This window comes from Poecilia reticulata, chromosome 1 (genome assembly GCF_904066995.2).
Source record: "Poecilia reticulata chromosome 1, P_reticulata-male-v2, whole genome shotgun sequence".
Taxonomy (NCBI): Eukaryota; Metazoa; Chordata; class Actinopteri; order Cyprinodontiformes; family Poeciliidae; genus Poecilia; species Poecilia reticulata.
This window is the reverse complement of record NC_088830.1, coordinates 11,457,165-11,469,938: the sequence shown is the minus strand read 5'-3', so window position 1 is coordinate 11,469,938 and position 12,774 is coordinate 11,457,165. Positions and strand designations below refer to the sequence as shown.

Genomic DNA, 12,774 nt, shown 5'->3' with positions numbered 1-12,774 from the left:
CAAAAAAGAGACAAACTGGTAACATTTCCCGTCTTACAGCAGATTTTCCCAGCTGCAGGCTTTTCATCCTCACAATGAGTCAGTTTTCACAATTTCAGATCATTTTACAGAAAGAAACCTGAGGCGGGAAGGCGAGCAGCTTCAGGATGAATTGATTCACCACATAAATCTATACTTAGCTTTACATTAGTGTTAAGATGTAACGAGTATGCAAAATCAGCCAGAACCCAAAACGCAGCCAAGACCAGAGATCAGATCAAAAAGTTTATTACTAAATAAAGGGAAGGGGGTGGGTTCCACAGGGAGTGGTCACACTGGTGAGTGAGGAAGTGGGGGACCAGCGGGGTCGGGGAGCCAGCTTGGAGGGGGTAGGGTGAAAGGGCAGAGGGGGCCGCAGGGACTCAGGGATGAACTAGATGACAGGGACAAAATCCACAAACCAGAGGCTAGTCGTTAACAGTCCAGGGTCATGCACGGGGGTTTCTCAGGCAAGGTAATCCAATAGACGGCAACCAGGAGGCAGGGTCAGGACCAGGCAGGGTTCAGCAACAGGAGGGCACAATCTTCAGAGCAGAGGGAAAAGGCAAAATCAGTGGTCAAAAACAGGCAGGATCAGAAAACCAGTAGACTACTTGGAACATGGACAAGGCTTGAAAGCTGTGACAGTGGCAACAGACGATCTCGCACTGAGCTGGTGACGAGCAGCTGTTTAAATAGGGAGCAGCACAGAGCAGGTGAGGGTAATGAGTAATCAGCCCACTGAAGGTGGAGCTGAAGGGCTGAAATCATGACATCACCTCCCCCTTAAGGGGCGGCTCTTGACGCCCCTCTGGGCTGGTCCGGATGCTGGCGGTGGAACTTGCGGACAAGGTCCTTGTCCAGGACCAGGCGAGAAGGAACCCAGGACCTCTCCTCAGGGCCATAACCTTTCCAGTCCACAAGATATTGGATGCCACGGCCCCAACGTCGGGAACGCAGTAACCGCCTCACAGTAAAGGCAGGGGCCCCATCAATGAGTCGGGGGGGTGGAGGGGGTCTGGCTGGAGGGCACAACCTGGATGACATCAGTGGTTTGATCTTGGAGACATGGAAGGTGGGGTGTACCCGTAATGAAGGCGGTAGTTTGAGACGTACCGCTACTGGGTTAACAATCTTAGTAACAGGAAATGGGCCCACAAAACGGGGTGCCAACTTGCGGTTCTCTACCTTGATGGGCAGATCCTTTGTAGATAACCACACCCTCTGACCGACCAGGTATCTCGGGGCTTGGGATCTGTGGCGATTGGCATTCCTGGCATAAACCGCAGAAGTCTTGCAGAGAGTAGCTCTGGCCCTTCTCCAAACTCTGAGACAGCGACGTGCTGATAAATGGGCAGCAGGGACCTGGGTGGCTCCCTCCTGAACAGAGAGAATGGGCGGCTGATAGCCATAAACGACATGAAATGGTGACAGACCTGTGGAGCTCGATGGTAATCCATTAATGGCATATTCAACCCAAGTTAAGTTCTGGGACCAGCGACTAGGAGCGTCCATGCAAAGGATGCGCAACTTGGACTCTACTTCCTGATTTATCCTCTCTGTCTGGCCATCCGTCTGAGGGTGAAAACCTGAAGAAAGACTGACCTCAATGCCGAGAAGGGTGCAAAACTCACTCCAAAAACGGGAAATGAATTGTGGTCCTCTATCAGATACAATGTTGCGGGGAATGCCATGAAGTCTGAACACCTCTCGAGCCATCACACTAGCGAGATCAGGTGCTGAAGGTAACTTGTGTAAAGGAATGAGGTGGGTCATCTTGGAGAACCTGTCAACCACAGTGAGGAGTACCGTGTTACCTTGAGAGGGAGGCAGGCCGGTGACAAAATCCATAGAGATGTGGGACCATGGTCGATGAGGAATCGGCAGAGGCCTCAGAAGACCAGCTGGGGGCGTCTGGAGGGCTTAACTCTGGAACAGGTGACACATGCTAAAACAAACTCTCGTGTGTCCTTTCTCAGAGTGGGCCACCAGAATCCTGACTGGACCACAGCCAGAGTCTTTGTAATACCTGGATGACAGAAAAGTTTAGAGCCATGACAGAATTGAAGGACTTTAGGTACCATCTCTTCAGGAACAAACAGAAGACCCTCAGGACATTGAGCTGGAGGTGGTTGTTTTCGATGACTCCTCCTGAGCAAGGTCTCTATTCTGGTTAGAGCTAACCTGGTCTTGGAGGGAAGGATGTAGTCATGGTCAACAGAATCAGAAGAGCAGACAGAGGACAGATGAAGTCTTGAAAGGGCATCTGGTTTGACATTCTTGCTGCCAGGTCGGTAGGCCAGAGTGAAGTCAAATCTGCTAAAAAACAGTGCCCATCTAGCCTGTCGTGGGTTCAGTCTCCTGGCTGACTTGAGGTATTCCAAGTTCTTATGGTCTGTCCACACAGTAAAAGGAAGTGCCGACCCCTCCAGCCAGTGCCTCCATTCTTCCAATGCTAGTTTAATAGCTAACAACTCTCTGTCTCCTACGTCGTAGTTTCTCTCGGAGGCAGAGAGCCGGCGAGAAAAAAAGGCACAAGGATGTAGCCTGGCATCATCTGCAAACCGTTGCGACAGGACGGCTCCAACCCCAGTATCTGAAGCATCAACCTCCACAACAAAAGGGTTAGACGGATCAGGAAAACGCAGAATGGGAGCTGAAGTGAAAAGACTTTTCAGCTTACCAAAAACATGTTCTGCCTCTGAAGACCACTGGAACTGAGTCTTGGTGGAAGTGAGTTGATGAAGAGGGGCAGCCACTGAACTATAACCCTTGATAAAACGGCGATAAAAATTGGCAAATCCAAGAAACCGTTGAAGTTCCTTCCGACTGGATGGTTTGGGCCACTCCAAGACGGCTGCCACCTTTGATGGATCCATGGTAATCCTGCCAGGAGCAATGATAAAACCCAAGAAGGATACAGATGGCTGATGAAAAGCACATTTCTCCGCCTTCACAAATAGATTATTCTGGAGGAGCCTAAGAAGAACCTCACGAACATGCTTGATGTGGGTGGGGAGATCCTTGGAAAAAATCAAAATGTCATCGAGGTATACAAAAACAAATCTGTTTAACATATCCCTTAAGACATCGTTAACCAATGCCTGGAAAACGGCTGGGGCATTGGTGAGCCCAAAGGGCATGACCAGATATTCATAGTGCCCTGAAGGGGTGTTAAAAGCCGTCTTCCACTCATCTCCCTCCCTTATACGGACCAGATGGTAGGCATTGCGCAGATCCAGCTTAGTAAACACAGTACTTCCTTGAAGGAGCTCAAAGGCAGAAGTCATGAGAGGTAGAGGGTACCTGTTCTTGACAGTAATTTCGTTAAGACCTCGATAATCGATGCAGGGCCTAAGAGATCCATCCTTCTTGCCCACAAAAAAGAATCCTGCACCTGCTGGAGAGGAAGACTTTCTTATAAGACCTGCTTTGAGGGCATCGGAAAGGTATTTCTCCATAGCCTCTCTTTCAGGACCAGAAATGGAATACAATCTGCCCCTGGGTGGGGTGGTTCCAGGGCGGAGGTCAATGGCACAGTCGTACTCTCTATGGGGAGGCAGAGAAGTGGCCTTTGATTTGTTAAACACCTCACACAGATCATGGTAAACCTTAGGGACTTTAGACAAATCTGGATAGTCATGGTTGACCTCACAGGGGGAAGCCATGATGGGGGCTTCCTTTAAACAAGAAGTGGAGCAAGATGAACCCCAAGACTGAACCTCACCCGTGAGCCAATTGATGACTGGACTGTGCTTGATTAGCCATGGGCGTCCCAGAATCACGGGGATCTCAGGAGACCTGGTCAGCAGAAACGTGATCCTGTCGTGGTGATTTCCTGAAATCAGTACAGACACAGGCTTAGTGCAGTGGGTTATTTGATCAATCAGATGCCCATCAATAGCAAAAATCTCACGTGGTTTATCTAGAGGTTCCAACTCCAAGGCGAGCGCATGTGCTAGGCTAACATCAATAAAGTCAGCATCAGCCCCAGAATCAATGAAAACAGGAACCTCCCTGCCTTCAGGAGAGTCAGAAAATCTGATGGTGCACTGGTTGTGTGGAGGGTTCTGAGATCTGAGGATAGGGCTCAGCAAAGACCCCCCGGGCTTTACTGAGCCTGTCCTTTTGACGGACAGCAAAGAGCGCGATGGTTTCTCTCTCCACAGTAGAAACACAGGTGATTTCTGAACCTCCTCTCCCTCTCTTCAGCAGAGAGCCTGGTCCTACCCAACTGCATGGGCTCCTCAGTGCCAGCAGGGGGAGTTGTGGAGACCTGTGGCATGCTGCAGGGACTGACCTGGACAGTTGAAACCCTTCTTTGATAATTAGCTGAAGACCTCTCCCTCTTACGTTCACGAAGACGTTGATCAATCCGTGTGGCAAGCCTTTCTAAGGCCTCAAGGGTCCTCGGAGGGTCACGGGCAGCAATCTCATCCTTAATCTCATCTGACAGGCCCTGGTAAAAAACGTCAAACAGGGCTTCATTATTCCAAAGGCAACTGGACTTCAAGGCATGGAAATTGATTATGTAGTCAGTAACAGGTCGAGAGCCCTGTTTGAGAGAAAACAGTCTCCTGGCAGCCTCCCTCTCAGGACGGACTGGATCAAAAACCCTCTTCATTTCTTCAGAAAAATCAAAAAATGAGTCACAGCTGTCGGCATCATTCTCCCATTCAGAAGTTCCCCACTGTTTTGCCTTACCAGATAGTAGAGAGATGGTGTAGGCCACCTTGGCCCGCTCAGAAGGGAAGGCAGAGGGCTGGAGTTCAAAAAGGTCGGCACTGTTCGGGATCCCCATCAAAACGCTCTGGGGGGGGGATCTTAGGTTCATTGTTAGCGTTAGCTGAGGGAGTGACAGCTAGAGGACGTGGCGGTGTAATGGAGGGCCTAGCTTGAGTTTGGGAATCTTTTAGAGATGAAAGTCCCTGTAAAAGCTCCTGGACATTTCTTTCTAGGCCAGTAATGGCATTCTCCACACTAGAACACCAAACCGGATTAGGCTGTGGGTTCATACTGGCGAGATCGTACTGTAACGAGTATGCAAAATCAGCCAGAACCCAAAACGCAGCCAAGACCAGAGATCAGATCAAAAAGTTTATTACTAAATAAAGGGAAGGGGGTGGGTTCCACAGGGAGTGGTCACACTGGTGAGTGAGGAAGTGGGGGACCAGCGGGGTCGGGGAGCCAGCTTGGAGGGGGTAGGGTGAAAGGGCAGAGGGGGCCGCAGGGACTCAGGGATGAACTAGATGACAGGGACAAAATCCACAAACCAGAGGCTAGTCGTTAACAGTCCAGGGTCATGCACGGGGGTTTCTCAGGCAAGGTAATCCAATAGACGGCAACCAGGAGGCAGGGTCAGGACCAGGCAGGGTTCAGCAACAGGAGGGCACAATCTTCAGAGCAGAGGGAAAAGGCAAAATCAGTGGTCAAAAACAGGCAGGATCAGAAAACCAGTAGACTACTTGGAACATGGACAAGGCTTGAAAGCTGTGACAGTGGCAACAGACGATCTCGCACTGAGCTGGTGACGAGCAGCTGTTTAAATAGGGAGCAGCACAGAGCAGGTGAGGGTAATGAGTAATCAGCCCACTGAAGGTGGAGCTGAAGGGCTGAAATCATGACATAAGATGTTTATTATTGATTGATTATTTTCAGATTTTACTAAGAAACTGCTTTTTTTTGGTTATAGTTGTTGATATGAGTAAACATTTATTTTTCTTCAAAGCTTCTGCCCTTATTTCAGCTGGAAAGTAATGTGACTGTTAGTATTATTGGAAGCTAAACTTCAGCGTATTGAGAAATTTGCATCAGATGTTGACCTATTTAAGCATTTTATATGCAACTGTAGTATTATGAGGACTTTATTTACACTTTATGCCTTAATGTCAAACTCAAGCTTACTCTGCTGCCCCCAACCTCACACTGAATTATTTATTGACAGCATGTGAACCCATATTGCATACTATTATGTACAATATCTTGTGTCGCAAGTGGAACCGACCTCACATAAATTATGCATTTTGCATAATGTACGTTCTATTCATTTAGTGGTTTTCAGAGAAATTTAAATTTTTATGCTTTTGGTTTAATGTCATTTAATAATGACTGACTGCACCTTAATTTCATAGTAATTTGTATGACATAAGTCATGTTTGTTGACAGCAGTGCCTCTATTCTATTCTATTCTATTCTATTCTATTCTATTCTATTCTATTCTATTCTATTCTATTCTATTCTCCTGGCAGTAATCTATTCTATGAATGACCTCAAATATGTTTGCTGGTAAAAAAAAAAAAAAGTGAAATAAATAAACAAGTGTCCAAAAACAACGAAAATAATTCACATACTGTGAATTATGAACATTATTTATTTCATCCTACGGAGTCATTTAAGTGCATTATTTTGAAAGAGTAAACCGGAAGTGATCGTGCATCTTTTCAGCGGCTTTGTGCAGATGGTGGAAACACCGACACCTCAGCATTCAGGCGCTCTCAGTCCGACTCAGTCCACTCTCCGGGTCAGCAACAGGAGCGAGAATTAATTTAGAAACGCAAGTCTTAATTAATAAACAGAGCAACAAAACTAAAAATAAAAAATATATATACAATAAGAAGTTGGGCTTTATCTCGTTGGATCAGAGACTATCTGTATCATCACAAGACTTTTTCCTTTCTTTCTTTCTCTCATTCTTTCTTGTACTTGTTCATCCTGAACTGGGTTGGATGCGCTCTGGTTCTGCGGACTCTGCCTGCTGTGATGGACCGGCCCGGGAGCTGAACAGTGGGCTTGGTGGGGCTGCCAGGTGCGCACGACGAGGTCTAAACCCCAAAGGTAAAGAAACAAGCAGCTTTCTTTCTTTTTTTTTTTTTTTTTGTACCTGCTTATTGCGCTCCTAAAATCCGTTCATTCATTCGTCTTTGTCGAGACGCATCGTTTTTTCTGGAAACCTTCTTAAACTTTTGATTCTCTTGAGATGCTGAACTTTTTTTTTTTCACTTTTTTTTTGGCAGTGCTTTAAAAGCTTTTCATGTTTTCATGTAAACAGTACAAATATGAATCATATTTCTGCCTGTACTCTTGGCCCACTGTGGCTGACTCGCTTCTGTAATCGCTGCTGGATGGATGCGCGCATTCTTCTTACACTTTAAGTTCCAACTGGCCTCTTGACAAATATTTCGATAATTTATTGACATCTGAATGTTTAGGGGGTTTTTTTTCTTCCAAGTGATATTTATCTGCGTGCCTTAATGCTAAAGAGACAACCCTGCGTGTTGCAACCAAGCTGTTTTCTCAGATGTGATAACAAATGCTGGACTTTTAACGAGTCCATTGATGCTGTTACGGGTTGCTTGTTAAAACTTTTACTGCTAACATTTGTTTTCCTGCAGGACCTACAGACTTAAAATGAGCTTACAAACATTCATGTGTTTGTGCATGTTTTCAGCCGGCTAAGGTATTTATTTTTCAATTTTCAGCAAACACGAGCTCCTTCCTTTTTTTTTTTTTTTTTTTTTTTTTTCCCAGACGTAATGTCTTGTGACCCATAACTCATTCTTCATCTATCAAGGCAGGCAATCTCTGCCATGCTTCTTTTCTCATCTGAACCGTGCAGAGAAGAGCATGCATCTGTCAGTAGAGTCTGCAGTGTAGGTTATCTTCAGGTCCTCACAGCAGCAGCAGCCACCAACAGTAAAACAAATCAGAAATGTCCCCCTCAGCATCTTCTTAGTTAATCCACAGCCAATAAGAAATAAGGGTTTCCAGCAAGGCTTCTCTGGAGACTCATGAAACTTAAAAAAGGTTCAAAGCAGTCTGCCTTAAATTCTACAAAAAAATAATAATAATACGTTGAGCTGCTCAACAAAATTTTATTAAGTGCTTTGTACTTTTACATTTTTTTTAGCGTTTTCTAAGTAACACAAGCAAAGTCGTCATGTAAATATTACATGTAAAACATATTTAGAACGTTCCACATTTTACCATTTAGGGTATCTTACCCTCAAACAAATACAAAGCAGTACAGTTTTTTGTTTCTTGTCTATTCTTTTTAAATTTGTTGATATAAATCTACATTTGTTCATGTCTCTAAGCTGTGTTTGTGTCACTTGACAACGAAGGATAGAAATTCTCACACAACTGGCTGGATGTCTCAACCATTTTATTTTAAAATGCTACTCATGAAACTGATACATCTTGATGTGGCTTAAGTAAAGGAAGCATAACAACATTTTATTTAATGTGATTTTCATGTGTAAAATTTGGTAAACTTTGGTTTCCAAGCAAACCAAAGCATGCGAAACGTATGGCTGTGCATTCGTTTTTGAACTTTGGAATCACATTGATTTAAAACTTAATGAGCCTTAAAGAGCTGGGGACACATAGCTTTTTACACCAATTTAGCCTAAACTGACTTGTTGCTGGTGTATTCAGTTGACACCTTTTGTATTTAACCCTTTGATTATATGCACACGTTCCTAATTCGTCTCTACTTCCATATCTTCAAACATGCCGTTTACATCCTAGTGCTGGACAATATCATGATATAAGTATTTCATATCAGTTGATATCAGTAATTACTGATTAGTTTTTATTCTAAATATCTAAAGTACTAAAAAAGCTGGTGACATGCACTGTTCTGTTTTATCAATAGTTTTCTCTTGCACTGTTGGACTCATTTTCCTCTTTCTCTCCACCCTGTTGTTTTTTTATTTGTAAGCAATTAAGAGTCACAGTGGTGAAACCTCAAGCTGCTGCTGCTGCACAAGTTATTCAATAAGTTGTTGCTAGGTAACCAAAGAGTGAGCGAGCTAGTTGATGCTCCAGGCCTTGCTTCACTCTCAGTGAGAGGTCGAGTGGCTCAAGCCTTTCCTCTTCCTACATCCCCCAGAATGCTGTGCGGTTCTGGATTGGAGTATATAGAAAGTTCTGTATACTCCAAAGTTCTGTCTATATACATATATATATATACTATGGATTTATTGCTCAGCCCAGCCCAATGTGCTTAAATATACTGCTATTATAATAAATTATCATAGAAATGAAAAAAATCTCATGTATAATTTTAATTTACTGGAGACTTCACATTACCCCGCATATATACATATATGAAATATAGGAGATTATGACTCTAATCACACAAACAAACAAACACCCAATGACTTCTTGCTGGTATAATTTATCAGATTCTTTACTTTAGAGTAAACTTTTACTAGATTAAATGACTGTAAAATCATTGGCTGTCAAACGTTTGTGCAAGCCTCGTGCGGAAGATGACTTCTTTTCCCAAAAAATCTAGACACAGAAACACAAGAACTGCAAATAAACAGAAAGGCAACGGTGAGAAATGACCAGCACTCACGGTCTGTGTACATGTTCACTCTTGCTACCGAGAGTCTTCATCTCTAAGTTAATTTTCTCCTTCAAGCCAGGTACTTGTTCAAGGTCACTTAAAAGCAATCTGCTACGTCTTTCGGCCGTGAATAATTTGATCACCAAAAGTCTCCCTCCGTATTTGTGTTTTCCTTAAATGAAACTCTTCCCCTTCCCTTCAAATCTTCTCGTCTCTGTCTGCTTTCCTTCACAGTAAGCCAAACTCCTCTTCCCCCCCAGGCTCTTTGTTTTCCCTCCAGACATCAGACGTCTCTTTGTAATGGCGTGGGGTCCACGGGATTTTATTTATCTGGTCAGTATGGACCCGCTGAGGGAACATTTGCAAAAGGACAGATATTGATTCAAAGAGGCTGGTCTACAAACATGTAACAGGGTGAAATGAGATAATGACTTTTTTCCATTAACTTCTACCAACTGACCTAAAAGCACAAGGTTTCAGTGGAAGTTTTTCAGTCGATATGGACAACAACAACAGGCTGTTGTGAAATAAAGACAAGGCGAGTCTTAATCGGCTGTCTGACTTTTGATTTATATAATCTTACTTCTGAATGCAGGTTAAATAACTTTTCTGAGCATTTTCTGCCTTTGACTTGTGTCAGACCTGCTTAGTATTTCTCTCTTAATGCAATCCACTGATGAGCGTAATAAAAAAAATGTAATATGTATTCAGTCAAGGATAAAATTTGTCACTAAAACCTCATAAATCCTTTGACTATCTACTACAACCTTGATGTTTTACACAGATGCTCAGATCTTCTAAGGACTCTGGTCAGAATACCTGCTTTCTTTGGGTTGCCAGTTTGTAAAAATACACCAGCAATACTAAGAGCGGTGCCGGGATTTAATTGCGAAGATTAATAAATGTGCTTGTGCTCAAGGTTACTTAATCGGTTTATTCATAGAAATGTGTCCAAGGGGGAATACGAGTTTTACGTTTAGGTGGGGGAAACCTGATTACACCATAAAAAAAGCTATTATAAAGCCTCCTGATGTTACTGCTGCTGTTGACCAGACTGAGTAGGAAGCCTCAACGCATAAAAACAACAGCATGTCAGAATTATAAGAAAACAGCCATCAATTGCACGATAAAACCGTGGGATGACGGCTCTGCCTGACACCCTTCACGATCGGCTGCAGCTACAACAAACCTTAACTTCGCGCACACTTTTCCTTTCCATTTGAAACACCTTGGACTTTCTTATCACTGGAAAATCCGTGGACATGGGATGGTTTTTCATTTAGTACAAAACGAGGATGTTTGACATTGAACTGAACAACACAAGTGGCAAGTGGGGCGATTGTGGTAGGAGCTTGTCCTGTGATCGGTAGCTTACCTGCTTGTGGTGGTCATAGCGCCGGTGCATGGCAGCCTGGTTTGTTTCAGACTGCCCTGGGCAGATGTGGCTACAATGTAGCCTCCACCATCAGCGAGTGAATGAGTGAATGTAGTGTGAAATGCTTGGAGTCCTCTGGACTAGACAAAGCGCTCTACAAGAACCTATAGAAGGAAATTGATTTAACCTGATAGCTTCTTTCTGTCGGGGTAGGCTTAAACTACTCCGCTTGTAGAAATAAAGAAACAAAAACTATTTCCATAAAATCAATGACTGTGTGTGTCCGGGTAATAGGCTGTATTATTTCAGCCACAGAAGCGCAAGGACGGCACTTTGTTGCTTTTTTTCATTCATGCTTGACATTGTAAGCCACACTAGGAGGATGATGTAAACACCCACTGACACGACGGCGCTCACTTGAGCAGCCGGTTTCCGCCGAGTCCCACTGCGTGCTTCTGATCACAGAGCGGAAATAAAGCCGCTTGATAGGAGCGTAATTAATGAATGAAAGTCTTGCATGAAGATTGATATCTCAAACAGTCAGTACGTCGGCTTGCTACCGAAGTCTTTCATTCTCCTCTGCAGCCAGCATGCGCAGCAGAGCAAAGTCATTACTGAAATCCTGCTTCGAGAATAAATGAAGAATAATAAAAGAAAAATGCACACACACACACACACACACGCCCTCCCCCCCCACACACACACACACACCCACCCGCACACACACAACACATGCAATATTTGATAGGTTTGTGGGTAAAAAAATCACAAATTTGATCTTTGCAAAGTTGATCTGTGCTTCTTGCAGAAACTCCACGATTTCTAACAATGCGATGCCATCCCCATAAAAAATGGCATAAATCTAAAAGGCAGATGTGCATATTTAATGCCAATTTTCTTTTGTGGGCTCCTGCATTTGATCTGCTTGTTATTTATTTATTAGTGTTGGTTAAATTACAGGGTGAATGGAAAAAAAAGCCCATGGGCTTGTCTGTATCCTGCACATCCTCATGCATGTACAGTAACGAAGCAGCTGGATGACAGGGATTCCCTGCTGAAGCTCCTGCTTGCCAAAAGTCTCTAACATGAAATAAAGTTATGTACAGTGATGTAAAAAAAAAAGTATTTCCTCCTTTGCAAATGTCTTCTGCTTTGTTTTCTCTTCTTATCTTTTTTGCCCCTTATCAGCAAATTTTTATGTCAAACAAACATAGCCTAAGTAAACACACAACATGGTTTTTAAATAGAAAGAAGTGATTAAAAAGTGAACAACCATCACTTGGTATTAATCTTTTTACATTTGGATTATTTTCAATGTTGGGAATAAAAAGTGAAAGCAGATTAACAGCTTGTACTCTTTGTCTGTTTTTGGATTCATGTATCCATTTTGTTTGGACTCTGGACTTGCAGGCACTGACCAGTTTACTTTAAAAAAGTTATCCAGACCAACCTGGCTTTATGTTAAAAGTATTTACCCCCCTAAAGCTAGTAATAGTTGTGTCACCTTCACAAGTAACAGCTACCTTTATGTGCAGTTTATTAACCTGATCTATGGTTCCTTAATTGACGGAACCATATGGTCTTAAGGCAAACGTGGTTTGGTTCCTTTATTGAACCAAAACCTTTTATATCTACATTAAAGGCAGGTTGTGCAGGTGGTGAAGTGCCAAAGCATTTCCCTGCTTTCACACTATCACCACCAACTCTGACTCTGCCATATTAACATACAACTTCCAAAAACATCTACTTTTATCACATTTGTTCACAGTAATTTCTCAAAAGTCTGGGAGATCACCAAGATGCTTTTTTTTGTTGTTTTTTTCTGGCAGAAGTGATTGAGGCTCTTGTTTTGTTCTTGGTCAGCAGCGGTTTTCACCTTGCAACTCTTCCATGGGCGCCATTTTTGCCCAGTTTCTTAGTCTCTTCTTCTGGTCAGTGAACTTCTTAGATGTGCTAAGCAAAGTCTGCAGTGCTTCAGATATTCTTGGCCACTTTGCTACCTCCCGGAGGGTTTCCTTTAAGCTTCGTG

At 43.6% G+C, this 12,774-nt stretch overlaps 1 protein-coding gene across 1 annotated transcript in view; it reads left to right on the top strand.

Moving 5' to 3' along the window:
• The first annotated feature begins 5,691 nt into the window (after window positions 1-5,691).
• Window positions 5,692-12,774, top strand: part of gcgrb (glucagon receptor b) — a 56,498-nt gene continuing 49,415 nt past the window's right edge. Inside the window, exon 1 of the mRNA XM_008424176.3 lies at window positions 5,692-6,852. The gene's annotated coding sequence lies outside the window, so the exon portion shown is untranslated. The remainder of the gene's footprint in view (window positions 6,853-12,774) is intronic.